The 16,446-nt window shown below is 42.0% G+C and overlaps 1 long non-coding RNA gene across 2 annotated transcripts in view; it reads right to left on the reverse strand.

Moving 5' to 3' along the window:
• LOC119126789 overlaps positions 1 to 16,446 on the reverse strand; it is a 56,257-nt gene continuing 39,811 nt past the window's right edge. The window contains exons 5-8 of one of the 2 annotated variants that reach the window (XR_005098696.1): positions 7,605 to 7,672; positions 6,655 to 6,734; positions 281 to 341; positions 1 to 191 (exon numbers count right to left, since the gene is read on the reverse strand). This is a non-coding gene — a long non-coding RNA (uncharacterized LOC119126789). The remainder of the gene's footprint in view (positions 192 to 280; positions 342 to 6,654; positions 6,735 to 7,604; positions 7,673 to 16,446) is intronic. The other variant, XR_005098697.1, reaches the window with a different exon arrangement.

Consider the following 16,446-nt stretch of genomic DNA (forward strand, 5'->3'; position numbering starts at 1 on the left):
TGATCCGTTCTCGCGAAGAACTGGAAATGCGAATCATTCACACAGATTCGTTCGTTGGTAAAGGGGAAATGCAATTCACAACTCGTTTGTGAACAGGAAGTTACGTCCTTTTCTTCTTCGTTTTGTTTTACGGTGAGGTGGCACCAGCTTCAATGGGCATTACCGACACCTACTGGTTGAAGTCATATGAACTGAAAAAAGAAGGACTCAATTTAGGAAGTGATTCGGTCACTCTCGTTCACTGAAAATATTCGGTCTTCTGAACGAATCGTTCACTCACGAGCCAACACTACTGACAGCGCAATGATGGTCCGGTAATTGCCGCTGTGCCGCCGTTCGTCCTGGGGAAGAAAAAAAATCTCAAAGTACTTTCTTGGATGCAAGCACTGGAACTGATGAAACTTTGATTTCTCAGGCACTGCAAGACTTTTTTTTTAACGGTATTTAATGATATAAACTGCCCCCCCCCCCCCCTCACTCCCTCAAGTAAGCTTTTTGAAGTCTGTTGGGAAATAGTAAAAATGAATGGAAACTGACACAAAACTTGTCAAGTTAATAAAAAGGTTTTATGATGGCAACAAGTCTTCAAATAGATTTGGAAGCACCATTATTCTCCTTCAATTTCTTAAATTAATGGGAGCAATTTGGCTCACCGAGATAAAATATGTCAAGTGCACGCAACTTCAACTTGTCAGGGGCAAAATCGCCACTGGGACTCCTTTGAAAGAGAAAAATAAAAGGTTATCAGTGGCTCATATGATGAAAACGTTTTTTTCAAGAAAACATAAAGAATAAAAATGTCCTGTGGAGTTGAGCAACTAGTTTTAACGAGTGATCGTTTTTGTCGGTATTCAAGATTGGAAACATGATTTGAAAAAAAATAAAATAAAATTGATTTTTTTTTCTTTCCTAAGGGCAACATTTTTTTTTTTCTACAAACATTTTTTTGTTTTTTTAATAATCTGACAAAGTGTGTCAAATTTCAACAATTCAAATTTGCCCAAAGTCAATTGGGGTAGACTCCAGCGCAGAAAATGGATGGATGAAATTTAGAACTTTTCTCACAGTGTTTTTTTTTTCCAAAGATTATCTTTGACAAAAAGTGAAAATTTTTTGAACATCTTATTTTTCCATGAAACGAAACTGTTGCTAGATTATACCTTTTATCACCTTTTTTTACCCCCCTGAAAAAAATGCCACTTTTGTCTCTTAGGGATAAAACTTTATTTCTTTTCTTCCTTTTCTCTGGATTTTGCTCGTGTTCTGATTCAGTCCCAAAGCCCCGGCACTCTCCATCCTGGCTTCCAGGTGACTAATGGAATGACACAACAAGAATGGGCCATTGTGTTTTATTGAGCCCTTCTCATCCTCCTCCTCTCTTTCTTCTCTCAGTTTTTTCCTGCGCTGGGCTGTAAAGAAGGCCCGATGAGAGGACGAACGAGAGAGCGGAATGAAAGAAGGTAAATGGAGAACGGGAAGGAGTGAGGCGGCTGATGGCGGATAATAAGATAATGACGCTAAAAGACAAAAAATAAGTGGAGGCAGATGGAAAAAGAGGAGGACGGGATGTAAAAGAAGAAGAGGATGAAGAGGAGCACATAAAAGGATGAATAGATGGTGAGTAACGTGCGGTCAGTCTTTCGGGCGGAATCAATGCTTGATTAATATGAATTCCCTTGGCCGTGGCAGGTGGGCGGGGCTAAAGCCAACACTTCCTGCTCAGATTGATCGGGGCCAGGGCACCAAGGGCGCGCTAACGTCGCCCACGTCCAATTACTCATGCGCGCGACGTGCTGACGCCACTGAGGAACTTTGCAAACCGCAGCGGTCCAAGCGCAAACACTCGACGGATGACTTTTTTGATTTTTTTTTTTTTGGAAATGCATAAGAAATTGAAAGCAAATAAGACTAAGTTTGAGGTTAGGGGTCACTTTGCTCCTAGTAAAAAGTATCAATCTGGAGCCATTGGGTTGGTGAATATCCCCCATCCCTGTCAAAAAAATCCTTCCCCAAGGCTCTGCATCTGTGCGGGGTCCCTCAAGGGTCAATCATGGGTCCGCGTTTATTCCTCCTCTATCTTCTTTGCAATGTTGCAAAGAAAATAAACATGAGTTGGGTTCTTGTAATTTAACAAAGTTATTTTCATTTCTCATTGTTGCAGATATTCCTCATAGCAGAGGAAGGACAAGGACGCATCGGGAATGCAGACATTTTGTTTTCTTTACACTCATTATGCAATTGAATGGAAATCCCACCGGCCCTCGCCGGGTCTCGGTTGTGTTTTTTTTCCGGGTTAGGATTAAAAAGCGGACCCTTGTGTGTGCGGTTTATAGGCTGGATTGTCACCACTGCTATTGTGTGTCGATTTGTGCGCCTGTCGCCAGTTTTTATTGTCACAGCAAGTCATCCTATGTGTGTCTCCTTCTACTTGTTACCTTTATGTTCCCCTTTTTTTATTTGAATCAATCGGTACCTTCCTTTCAATTGATCCCATTGGCTCCTTTCATTGGTTTGCCTTTATAGGTGGTTTTGAAACGGGCTTGCCACCAACTGTTGCAAACCTGTAAAGCGGCAGATTTGTTGGGAGTTGGGCTTTCTCAAGTTCTGACCTTGTGGGGTCGACTTATTAAAGTAAAGCTTTTATGGTGGATTGTTAAACTATGTTGACACAAAATCCCTCAAATGACCCAAAAAGGCCATTTGAAAGCAACAAAGGCAGACTTCCTGTTTCTTTTCGAGCATAGTTCCTTCAGACTTTTTGGTGGGTCTAATCACAACAAACATGCCTTCCAAATTCCAATTGCCAAATGACTTTGGGGGCTCAAATATTCTCTGGGAGCATTTTGTGTCTGCAACTTCAGGAAATAGTCCAAAATGGCTGCTGCGAGCCAAAATGGCGGACTTGTTGTGTGATTTCAGGCATTTTTGTGTGGGATGGCTCATGATAGAGATGTCTGTCAGATGAAATGTTCTCAAGAGAAATAGGCAAATAAGGATTAATCTTTCAAAACTCTCTAGCACAATTTTGTTTTTGCACATGCTCGGCAAGTGGCTCGAAATACAAACGAGTAGTCTACCGATTTTTACGTAAGTGAAACGGTTCAGTCACTTTCAAGAGGTTATTACGAAGTGGAAGCCGATTGCCGCGAATAGCCAATTGCAACCAAAATGACTGACTTCTTTCGCAGGTCTTCTCATAATACATATGAGCACTAAATTTCATGTCACAAGGTGAAATGTGCTTGATCTTGGTTGTAGTACATCTGGAGCGCAGCCACAAAATGGCGGCTTGAAAGGAAAATGGCAGACTTTAGTGCATGAGTGGATCTTCTTTCTCCTCTGCCACACACAAGTACACACACAGCATTGAAATGATAGCAGTGAGCTCTCCATCTTGGTGATGCGATTTTCCTGGAGATTTATGGTGGCGGCACAGCGCTATTAGTTTGCCTTAAACGCGGTCACGGACTAGAAAACAGCAGCACGCTTGTCTGGGTCACATGTGCCGTTGTTTGTCTTGATCCATCACGACTTTGGACAAGAATCCCGTTGTGAAAGTCGCACAAACTCGCTTGTTTCCTTTCAAATTTGATGACGCACAAATTTGCATGTGAGCTAGTCAATTTATGAAATTAATAAACAAAAGAAAAGATATCGGGGAAGAAAAATCTCCCGATTCGTTGATGAGAAAGTGATTCTTTTTTTTTGTTCGAGAAAGAAATTGTCTTTCTTTACAGAAAAGTAACTCAAAAACACACACATGAGATGTGTGTTTGTGCCTTTACTATTGGATTATGATGGCACCTATTTTTAGGCCAACACACGCACACACACACAAGGAAGGTTGATCTACTCATAGGTTGGTTTCCATATCACCGTGCAGTCACCTTGAAATCACATCATCCTGCACTGCCAAGCCATACAATAGCACAAGAAATATGGAATACATTTTTTCCCGTCCATCTCTGACCTAGAAAATATTGCCCTGATAGAAGAAAGGAGCCAGCACCAATTGGCTTTACCTTACAGGGTATTCTGTCATGTGTTGTTCTATGTTGTGTTTTTGTGAGTCAAACACAAAGGACGTTGGATCATTCCAAATCAGGGATGGGCAAGTGGTGGCTTACGGGTCACGGAATATTAATCGCAGAAAAGAAAAATTTTCTTTTTAGCCTTTTCCTTTCATCTATAATGAGCAGTAGAGCATGAAACTACCGGTTTCTGACAAAAAAGCGGAGAAAACAAGCTTTGGGGAAAGAACAAAAGCCACTTTGACTCTAATGCTCGAGTTCAACGTGAGTGGCTTTTCCACCTGGTGTTTGCTATTTGCGTTGCCAACTTTTCTCCTCCATCCTGATGCACACGTTCCTCTAGGTGGCGCCACAGACGCGGGACTGTATTTATAGCATAAACTATAGCACCCATCTAGCATCTCTTTGAGTTGTTTCTCTGCGGCCTTGTGGTCATTTTGTTGCTTTTGTTGCTTCGCCATCTCTACACGTCCTTGGCTTTTGCTAGTTTTATCAGGGAGGACACCGCCTCCTTTAAGAATTAGCGTTAAGCCTCGGCGGAGGACCGAGCGCCATCAAGTGACATTCTTCTGATGCTTGTTTTGGTCTCGACAATACGTGCCTAGCTGTTGCTTAGCATCTGCACGAGTAAGTTTCATAAGAAAAACGACATCTTTGGCTTTCCTGCCTTTCTTTGTCCTGCCGTGAAATGCCAGGATTCCGTATGACATATGGAACACGTACAACACACAAGACTTTCGATATAAATTGTTAAAACAGAATGCAAAATAATCAAAAATATGAATATTTTGAAGGAAAGCACTGTCATTTTTTGACAAGTGTCTTTCAGAAAAGGACCACACATATGCGTTGTATATAAATGTCACACGGCTGCTGCTAAAGCAAAAAGGTAGATTTGGTGCGCATGGCTTCTTTTCATGCTTTTTGCAGGACTACTACTTTAAACAGGCATTGGGGGCTAAACATGAAGAAAAACGTAATTTCGTCATTTCTGTATCAAACTTTGCAGTTACGTCAGAGTCGGTACAGATTGGACATTCCCCCAACCACCACCCACCCTGAAATGTTCCAAATAAGCTAAAAGGCTCAATTCAAAGGCCTTTTTGGCTTTTCTCAAATGAATTCATTCCCGGTTGATCAATTATCACCTACATGGCAAGAACCTTTCCCACCATTGTTAAAATGTCAGGCGGCAATGTTGTTTATCAGCCAGGCATCTCAAATGTTGTCTGAGAGAGCAGAAAATAACTTGTCTGTTTCTACTAAATGAAGGAAATGACTGACATTTGTTTTGTCAAAAAACAAAACAAAACAACCTTGTTTTTATTAAAAAAAATATTTTGAAAAACTGACTTTTGTAAAAAAAAAAAAAAAAGAAAAAAAAAGAAAAAGAAACTAAAATAAAAAACGTCTTTTTTTTTCTTCTTCTGGTAAAACTTTTATTCCCTCCAAATCATTATTTTTACACCGTCCATGTAGCCTAGGCGTCTACGGGTTGTTAATTTTGCGGCGGTCTGTTTTTCCATGCGGGCCAAATTTGGTCACGCGCGACTGACACAAGCAATTGCTCTCATGACTTTTTGTTTTGCTTAAGTGAGTCGACTGGATGAATAAAACATCTTTGCTGCTGTGTGTTTTTGTCAAAACAATGAAGCCCGGCTTGCCACAAATGTTGATTTTGAGCGCAAGACCGCTGCGGTTCGTGTGGGCTGGCAAATGAAGTGCCAGGACAATGTGGGGAGCTCCACCAAGGCAAAATTCACAACCAGGCAAAATCAGGGATAATGGTCAGCAAATATGCACATGTAGTTCAAACATTTTTTGAAAGTTTTTGTTCCGCTGACCAGCATGCAGAATTATTTTAACAGATCTAAATGTAAACAATTGCATAACAATCTTAATAAAATACATCTTGCTCTTACGACCTCCTTCAAGTAAGTTACGACTCCACATTCAGGCTCTGCACATGAAGCAATTCAATTAAGGTGTTACAGTCTGCAGGAATTAGGGCCCATTTTTTTCCTCTTTTGAAAAGAAAACTATTAAAAATAGATACATGGATGTAAAACAGAGTAGAGCCTCCCAAAATTCATTTTCCTACAAAAAATCCTTTTAAAATGACATTTTCTCTATTGTTTTTTTCAATAATAAGAGATTTTCTTGAAAACACCTGCCCAAAAATGACATTTTCTAATTATGAAAACCACAAGAAAAGTATAGACTAAAAAATATCAGATTTGTTTTTGACATGGAAATGTTTCTTTTCGTATTGCTCTAAGATAAAACTAACACGTTTTTCATTGAAAAAAAAGTAAAAAAAATGTATTCAAGATATAAATAAAATGACATCTACATTATCAAATTGAAATAAATGATACATTTTTAAAATCCTAGATATTTTTCAGATTTTTTTAACATTCTACTGTTTTCTTTTAATTCTAAATGTAATGACAATTTGTTGAGGGAAAAAAACTAAAAATTAAATCCTCCCTTAAAAATGTTAAGCATTAGACAAGTTTCTTGGTTCATTTTCTGGATTGGTTGGCAGCCCCTCAGAAACATTTCCAACAAGAGATTAAGAAATCTAAAGATTGTCACGATGCAGTTAATTGAGTTTTCTCACCTGAGGCTTCCTTCTTTTGCTCCGATGATTATCAGCTAAGTGTTGGTAGTTTCTGTATGACTTCTTGCATCATGACACCTCTGCAAATATGACAAAAATAGTGAAGAAAAATACCCAAAGAGTGAACATTTGTACTGGTATTGGTCAGACAAAAAAATGGAAATGAACATCTGGATTAAAAGAGACAAATAAATACAGCTCAAGAAATAAATACTAGGACAAAATATTGAGCCAAAATAGCAAAATACATAAGATAGACATGTAAGGAACATTAGAACAAAAAATATCAAGGAAACAAATGATTGTATGCGATTGGGATAGTTGTGATGCATCTTTTTTTCCATCGCCAACTTTTACACAATTAACAGCTAAGCGTTAGCCGCTGAGTGTGTTTTGTGTTGCAAGGGCATTTCTATTTTTCTTTGTGACAGAAATGTATTCTCGTGCTTGAGTGTCTTGTCTGTCAGTGACACGCTAGCATGCTCGTGTTTACAAGCGGCGGTCATTAAATGCCGTATTCCCTCGCCGCTACTTCATGCTAATCTCACAAAGGTATGTGTGTGTGTGTGTGCGTGCGTTTCGAGTAGCAATCAGCAGGGCAAAATGAGTCGCACTAAAAGAGAAGTTGACTCTGCACATTGGAATAACGAAGGAAGGGAGGGGCGGGGCACGAGGGGGCGCTGACAGCTCTAATTACACTGGTGCCCATTAGCTGAGTGTTAATTGGATGATTTATTGTCCCGCGGGAAAAGCTGACAGTCAATTGATGCTGATAGTGTTTAAACGGACAGAAGAAGAGTTGCGGCGCGGACGGCGACTACTGCTACTGTCGTGTGTGTGTGTGTGTGTGTGTGTGTGTGTGTGTGTGTGTGTGTGTGTGTGTGTGTGTGTGTGTGTGTGTGTAGTGTGTGCGCGCGTGTGTGTAGTGTGTGTGTGTGTGTGTGTTTTACCTCCACTTCCCACAGTCGCCAGCGCAAGTTGGATTGTCATCTATATTGTCCGAGTCGAAATGTTCTTTCTGTTTCAAGGGCACATTTCATTTAAAGTTTTTTTCCCAATATCCATGATTTTTCCTCAATTATTTCTCCGGTATTTTATATTACTTATGTCCATTTTTAGTGTGAAAATATATATTTTACAAATTCCATGATGTGCATGTTTTTTCATCTAATATTTTTGTATTTTGGGCAGCATGTTTTTTAAATATTTGTACACGTACCAAAATATTGATTCAAAAACTTGATCAAATATGACGCTTGATGCTGCAATGTTTTACTCCCCAGTCTCCACTTTGCTGCACTGTGCCCTCACTGTCCTCTTGGATAAAAGGTACTTTGATAAGCCACAATAAATCGAGGTGACTCTCCAATCTTTGTTGCTGTTTTTTGTTTTTTAGCTTTTGCACTAGATGAGTTGAATGAGGTTTGGATTTGGCCAAAGAGTTTTCAAATAAATGCATATAACTAGGGCATAACTTGCCGTGTCCCTTTTGCACCCTTGGCCCGGTAAGGAGCCGCCGAGTGTCCGAATGTCATCTGGCCTGACGACTTCCGGCCTAAATGGCGCCCAACGGACAGATAAATGACACGCTCGGCGCTAATGGCAGCCATACAGTATGCTAAACGCTATTTAGCAGACACTTTTACTCTCAATGACTGCACGGCAGACTAAGTGCATTTATTTTTAGACCCAAAGAAGAAGTATGGTCCGTTATGGCGTTGATGCAAGATCACTTAACGCAAGCATAGTCGCATCACATCACACGAGCTTGAAAGCAGCCAATCACAATGCACTGTGGTGATAAAGACTACACAAATCTTAGCTAATTTGTAACAATAATGATGGAGATCATTAGTCCTGGAGCTACTTTGTGATGGTCTCAAGAACCCCCCCCCCCCCCCCCCACACACACACACACACATACACACACAGACACGCCTTCCTCAACACACGCACATCACAAAATAGTCATTTGCCTTAAAACAGAATTATCAAGCCTTTGAGAATTTAAGACTTGTTGAGTGTTACTTGCTTTAATCTGTGATGAAGCACTTAGGAGGCACACTGAGGATTTAATTTATCACTCCACTAAGAGTTTGGGATATTTTTTTATAATGTTACTTTAGGAAAAACGACTTTAAGCTTCAGAGTGCTCCTTGGCATTAGCGTTTGTTTAGAAATTGGGAAGGGGGGGGGTCCCTCTGTGTAGAAAGATAGACAACACTAGTAAGGATGAAAAAAGTTTCTTTGAATAATTTTTATTTCTCTTTGTGTTATGTAATCTGCAATTTTGAATGACAAAATCAAATTCAACGGAGGCCAAACAACAGAGGTACAAGCCAGGTGGTTCTTGTACACTAAATGGCATGTAAAGCTAGCGAGTCAATAAACGAGCTAACTTGTAACAATGTAACAAGCTAACTAGCCTAAAACAAAGCTGCAAAAATATGGACTAACATACTTGTTACTAGCTAACTAAGTGAGCCATTGAACTAAACTGATAAATAAACTAGATAACATATAACAAATAGACAAGCCAACTACCAAGTAGCTAGCTAGCTGGCTAGATAGCTAAGAAAATAATTAACTTGCTATCTACTAACTGACCAACCAGCAAGCTCATAAACTAATCTAGCAAATAAACAAACAATAATGAGAATTTGAATCAACCAAATGATGAACTAGCCTACTAATGGACTGTAAAAACAAACTAATGAATTAGCAAACCAAATTAACTAGCTAACAAACTCATACACTATAACTCGCGAACTAAAACAATACAAGAAGACCCCAGTCATAAACTAGCTCATACTGTAAGTAATGGACTAACTAGCAAACAAAAGTAACAAATAAACCACCTACTTAACAAACTAGTTAATCAAGGGTTAAACTAATCAACCGATTGGCTAAATGACAAGGTAAGTAGCTAATGAACTGACCAATTAGGGAACAACTATATCACAAAATTGATAGTTTAAGAAAAGTCAGGTGGAGCAAAGGCGATTATCATTTGTATTTTACTGCCGGTCCAGGGAACGAAAAACGAGAGTGACAATAATCATTGTTTGCCTCGGCATTTAGGCTCCATTTTAGTTCAAGCGCAGTTCAAATCAAAAGTTTGCAGAGAAAGACAGGAGCAGCCAACGAGCTTGCCTTCTTTCAGATCCTTCTTTCCACTCTGCTGCCAGCTTGTGATCCGAGGCCCAGCCCGGAGCCAAGAGAGGATGCCAGGCATTCCAAAAGTACACCGACACTAAACAAAGACGCCGGCGTGCCAGAATCAATCGGCACTTGCGCCTGACTTTTCTCTCGACAACAACCTATTTGCCGTCATCCCGCCACACTTGGCGTCCATTGAGCACAACGACAAGGTGGTTGCACCGACTGAGGTTTTTTTGGGTCAACAGAAAAGGAGAATTTCAAAAAAGGCCTTCAAATAATTAGTCGATGAATCAACCAAATATTAATGATCAAATGAATCACTGCAAATCTGAAGAATCAATTTTTTCATTGTCCAAATCTTCAGGCTCTCCGCAGTAATCATTTCTCTCGTCCTTCTTGAAAGCCGTCCTTCATTTGTCTTTTGTTTAATCTTTTCCAAACATCTGCTTTTATTATGGAAAACAATGACCAGCCAGCCTTCAACCCTCACTCTTGAACCGGAACTCTAAAATGCAAAGCCAGGAAGTCGACCAGAGTTATTGTCCGCCCGCTCACCTTTGCATTTGTACATTTTTTCGCATTTCTAGCACGCAGATAAAGAATTGATGACATTATCGTTATTCTAGGGACGGCCTGAATAATTAACAGGAACAAAAGAGTCGCTTTTTTTTCGGGGGTCGTCGGAGGCATTAATCACTCTCATTCATCACGCCGTCTGTCTCAAACGCTGACGACGCTTCCCCGCCGCCGCCCGCAAAGACAAAGGCGTCGAATATTTGATGCTGCGCTGGAAACGAGGACATCCACGTATAGAATTGAGAGAATAGGCTCGAAAGTTTTGCTCCCAAAGAGATTCTAAAGAATAGATATTAGATTTTTATGTTGGTAGTTGAAAGGCAGCTGAAGCAAAAGCACCTTGAAAGTTCCAAGAAAATCACAACTCATTAAAATCCAGATTGAGAATCTACTGTGGTCATCATTTTAACTTTGTTTTCTGGCCTGGCTTGTTTTCTGGTTGACAGGCGCAGTCGATTGCTTGATTGTTATTGCGAGGTAAATTTCGAAGCGAGCTTCTCTTCAAGTGGCAGCATGTTTTTCTTTTCCAAAGCAGAGCCGCAGAATAGTTTGTGTGACAATAGAAACTGAAAAATCACACAAGGGCAAAACTTCACAAAACCCCCGAGCTCAGTAAACCACTATGCCAACTGAACTAACTTGAGACTGTCCGTTTGAGATCGTAATAACAAATCTGCTCTTTTTGGAGCCACATTGCTTTGTGAAAAGTTTTCCGCCCGCGTCATGTTGATGCTCAAGGAATGGGAAAACAGTATTCCTATAAAACAGTCAACGTTTGTATTTTCAAATGATCACTTTGACAGCGACAAAATTACAATCTCCCACGACTGGTGAGCTATTTTGGGAAGAGGCCCGCGGGTCACGGTCCCGGGGACCACCCAGTGCCCTCCGTCATCATGTTGCTGACCCCCGTCTCGGATCATCGGTCGATTGGACCGACTTCCCCCACGAGAAGTTGAGCGTAACGTTCCCAATCGCCGAGGTTTTGCGCTCGTCGCTAAGCAAATATTTCTTTTAAAAAATAAATCACTCAAATCAAATCAGAGTGTACGTTTGAAGTCACCGAGGAAATCACGCCACGTCGGCACTTTGGAGCGGGACTGTGTTTTAAATTACTTTTTCCCTTCACTGATTTGCAGGCCCGCCGGCTCATTACGCATCCATTCCGGAAAGTTCCATCACATCAAATATAGGGCGCAATGGTGTAATTTCTCCATTGGAAAAAAGAAAGTTGAGTGTCTGAAGTTGAAAACGGAAAGCATCGCTGCTCAATGCGGACGTGAACCTCGGCGGCCCTCCAGCTTCCCAAAACTGCTGATGGAGAAAGCAATGCGTTATCGCCACGCACCTCATCGCCGCCGTTGTCGTGACCATCGAGTGCCGCTCGGGCTTTTGTTCTCGGCGCCGCTCGGTGATTACAAGTCGTCAGTGCGCAAACATTTTCATCATTTCATCACAGGAAGATTTCTCCAGTCGCACGAGGGGCCAATTTCAGGACTTTGGGACTTTCTTGGCTACGGCGTTGAAAAATTAGGATTGAACGCTTGCTTGTTTACATTGGGAAATTGGAGATGCCTTTTTGCAATTCAAACCGGTGCTTGCAATGAATAGATATGAGACTTTGGAGTGTAAAACCCCCAAAAAGGGACAAGCTCACGTTTTTTGCCCACCAATGGCTAAGCTTCAAGTCTGACTCTTAAAACTATTAGCCAACCAATGCTAGCCAACGTTGGGTTATTTAGCACATTGAGTCGCAGATTTGATAACCTTTGGGCTCTTTTGTCCATTGGACTGCGACAAAAAGCAAGGGCAAGTGGGAGAACCAACAAATCAGCAAATTGCATATAACGCAAATGACGTAGCGTTTCTTCTTCTGGGAACAGTTGTATGATTAGCAGAACGGTCTTCTTCATGTAATCCCATTTGCGGATCCTCGGCTTCCATTGCAAGTCATCATTGGGCCCAGCTCCTTTCATCTGGCTCGCTCGCCTCGTCTTCCCATCTTGGGGAGTCGAACGACTCAATTACAAATCATTCAAGGACTCGCTTTATTTGGAGCGCAAAGGAGGGCTACAAAGCAAACGAGGACATTCCCGCCTGACCAACTGAAATCGCATTTTATTTGATTTACACTGGCAACGCAGATTATGGTTACACGTCCAGCGGGAGCCGTCAGAGAAAATAAATTCCTTCAGTCGCATTTTGATTCAGACAAGCGCCGCCGCGTATTGGTCACATGTCACAGCGGAATTTGTCCCCCTGCCCTCCCCCCAGTGTCCAATTTCACTTCAAAGGGCAAACACTTGCCGGGTGTCTCGGTCAGGCCTCAAACGGCCACAAACGGGGGGCTCGAGACATCAAGATGTAAACGGTCGGTGACGAATGGAGCGCGCCCTCACGTCAGCCGAAAAAGGTAAGCGAGGTTGGGGCGGAAAAAGCATCTGACGATTTCCATTGGAGTCTCCGCCCTAGCCGGCCCCCCCGCGGGACCAACAAGCGAGGCGGCGAGGCGAGCGTTTGCCAAAGCACGTCTCTTGCTTGCCTTTTGTGCCAGGCTAATAAGAAAAGTTGCCTTCAAAGGGTTTGGGCGGCGCACGGAGGAAAACGGCCAGAGGGACGGCAGACGGAGCGAGGTGGGCTTCGGCTTCTAACGCGTGAAATTACACCCGACACCTTGCCGAGGCGCTACCGCTTCAATTTTTTTTTTTTTTGCACTTTATTTTCCTAGCCCATCCCCAACAAGAGGATTATTGAATGTAAGCGCTTGCTAATTCAAACTTTTGGGCTACGGGGACATTTTTCCACATAGCACCCTGCATAACCAATTAAACATAAACCAGCGTGTAGAGGAGGGAGGGGCAACCGGCGGTCTGCGGGCCGCACGCAGACCGAGACCTTGGGAAAACAATTCAAGGGGGGAAAAAAAAATAAAAAATATAAAAATATTGTAGGGAAAAAAAATCCACGAATCTGGGAATCGAAGGATGCAGATTTGCGTCTGTGTGGCTCAACGGTAGTTTGAAGGTGTAATCTCACCAATATATCACGACAACTAATTTCCTTGTGCTTCTGGCTAAAAGCATTCTAACACAAAAATATCTCTCTGGCGCCATCTTGTGGCCACGGAAGTGTTATACGTAAGGGGAGGAGCTTAATTTTCTAATTTTGCCACCTTTTCTAACAGTGAACAAGTAAACAACTACAAGCGGCAATTACAAAGCTTCCTGGGTGGGCGTCAGTTACTCGCAGTGTTTCAGTATATCGCAGATAATATGTAGCCACCCCACCCCCGGCCCCGCCCCAGCCCTCCCTTCCCAGAGGCCTCAGGGACTCCAGTTTGATAACCGGGGCCCCAATATATTGGTGTACTCTTATTAAGAGTTCCAATTTGCGCTAAGAGTGAGCGCTAGATAGCAAGTTAATTAACTCTCTGCCCCACGTCTCCCCTGGCGATGGGCGAGTAGCTTAGCCTTTCATGTTGCTAGCCAAAGATAGCAGGTGAGGGGAAAGATGGAGGTGAGGAGCGGGAGGGGGGGGGGGAGTCATAAGAAAGAACAAAATTGGAGGGGTGGGGGAGAGAGTCGGAAAGCTAAATTGGATCGGGACCAGGGAAAAAGCGCTGAGAGGCGTTTTCTAGTCGGCGACAGGATGTCGGAGAGTTTCTTCATCTTGACTTTTTCGATTCATTGTTTCCACACCTGCTCGGCGAGATGTAACAAACGTGGGCGGTGGGAAGACGTATGGCGGAGGCAAGCGCGGCTAATGAAAAGAAAGAAATGGGCGCTGAGGACTTTTTTTCTTTTTGGGAAGTGGACACTTTGGACACTCTCGCAATTTCCGGCATCAAAATTCTGGCTATGAAATGATTTTCTATCGTCAATCATTGGTGCCCTCTTGTGGTGGGGGGTTCTTGGGGAATGATGGCAAATGCAAGTTAGACGTTTTGTAAACACAGTAAGGAAAAGATCAAAGCTGGCAAATGCGCCACTGGCGAGCAAAAGGATGCAGGCGTCACTCAGTGGCGCCCCCTGGAAAATTCCAAAATTCCACAGCAGCAGTTCCAAATGCAATTGCTCGCTTCGAGATGATGGCGGACACAGATGAGGGGTTGAGGAAGGCGGCCATTTTGGTTTGTGGCCACCATTTTCTAAGCCTCATCCGGAATTGGGAAGAGGGAATGACTAGAGTTAAATCATGCGCGTGTGGGCCTTTGCAGGCGAGTTTCATCCCTCCAGGCTTTTCCGCGCACATCAAGGCCTTCACGCTCTCGGCTCGATGTACGGGTCATGACAGCCCATTAGCTCGCACGCCATTGATCCGTGCATGTGTGTGTGCGCGCCTTATCCAATCAATGCTCATGTTTTATTGGCGGAGTCATTACTCATTTCATTGAGTGCATCCAGAAAGAGTCAAAAGGAAGGAAAAAAGTGCAAATGTAATCAAGTGAAAATGGTTCACGTGATTGTTGCGAACATACGTGCGCATGTGACACGTACAGGATGCGCTGATGAATCCGGTGAGTAGAGATGTATCGATGCCAAAAGCAGAATCGGAACCAGTGCCAATCAAGGTTACCATCGTTTTGGATTCATCAGCAAAGGATAGTTTGACCTCAAATAAACCCCAACAACTCAAGCATCACATTCATTGACAAAGACCAAAACAAAGGACTTCATTTTTTTTCCTATATAAATATAGTTAGTTGTCTTTTTAAGTATTTTGAACTTTATTTTGTTATTGGTAAGAGATGATTGTTTTTATATGCGGCCGTTTCTTTGTTCCTTGTCCCGACCCGTTTCAAAAAACTACTCTCCTGTCAATATGTACACAATGAGGAGGATCTTTGCTTACAGTTCTGCTCTTTGCTCTTTTTATTTTATCTCTTTGACTGCCACACACACACACACACACACACACACACACACGCACACACACACACACACACACACATTCACACGCATAAACACACACACAGCATCTGATGGTTTGATCAAACTCTATCACTGACAGCGTCGACTGAAAAGCTTTGCATCCTTCGCCGTAAATAAAAGTAAAAAAGGCAAGAGCGTATAAATAAAATATGAGCTCGCTAATGAATAAATAAAAGAGTGACTGTATTAATAACGGCAGCGAGTGGCAATATCAGACGACGCCGGCGTCGCCGCCGCGGTCGCCCACGCGCTGATGAAAAGACGGCAGGCAGGCGAGTAGATGGGCCCTCCGCCTTTACATTGGTGGGTTATGTTCCCTTTCCCGCGCTCACTTCGCTACTTCCACCTTTGCACATGTTGCCAAATGGAGAATGCCACCTTTAAAATGCCGCAAAGGAAAACGCTAAATGAAAATGAGTGTTAGCCCAGAAGCTAACAGGCCTGCCTCTTAGGTGAAAAAAGGGAAAAAAAAAAAAACACTTTAAAAAACAAAAAAGAAATTCACACAAAAGTCATGAGATTTTTCATTTCATTTCAATTTTTTTTTTTTTCCAAATCCAACTTTTTTAAATAAATCATTTTTTTATAATAAAATAACTTTTTGTAAAATAAACTTTATTTTCAGAATATATGAAAATTCTCGCAACTTTTTGACAAAAAAAACTCAAAAATGTATCTTTTGTTTTTTGTATACATTTTCAAAGAAAACTTTGACATGAGAATCAATATGTCGTAAGTTAGTTTTGTGTTTTATACGTCGAAGTTATTACTACGCTCGATGCTGCTCTTCCATGACAATACAATACATCCAAAAATGAATCTCAAGTGACAAAGACTTATGGACATGCAAAAACTCGGCAAAAAATATCTCCTCTTTCAACCTGAGACATTTAGACTGGCAAAATTTCAACCCTAGGATGAAAATAAAAATGCTTTCTGTGGGAAGAATGCTTGCATGAGCACGCTTGTGTCATTCCTCTCTTGTGAGCCTCCACAAACTGGAGACAAATAGCACAGGAAAGTACAACTGACAGCGTGTGTGTTTGTGTGTGGGCACGTGCATGTGTGTGTGAGTGTGTGCGCACGTGCTGCCAGTGTCAACGTACGACAAGAGTGCACGTGT

This window comes from Syngnathus acus, chromosome 9, assembly GCF_901709675.1.
Source record: "Syngnathus acus chromosome 9, fSynAcu1.2, whole genome shotgun sequence".
NCBI classification, from domain to species: domain Eukaryota; kingdom Metazoa; phylum Chordata; class Actinopteri; order Syngnathiformes; family Syngnathidae; genus Syngnathus; species Syngnathus acus.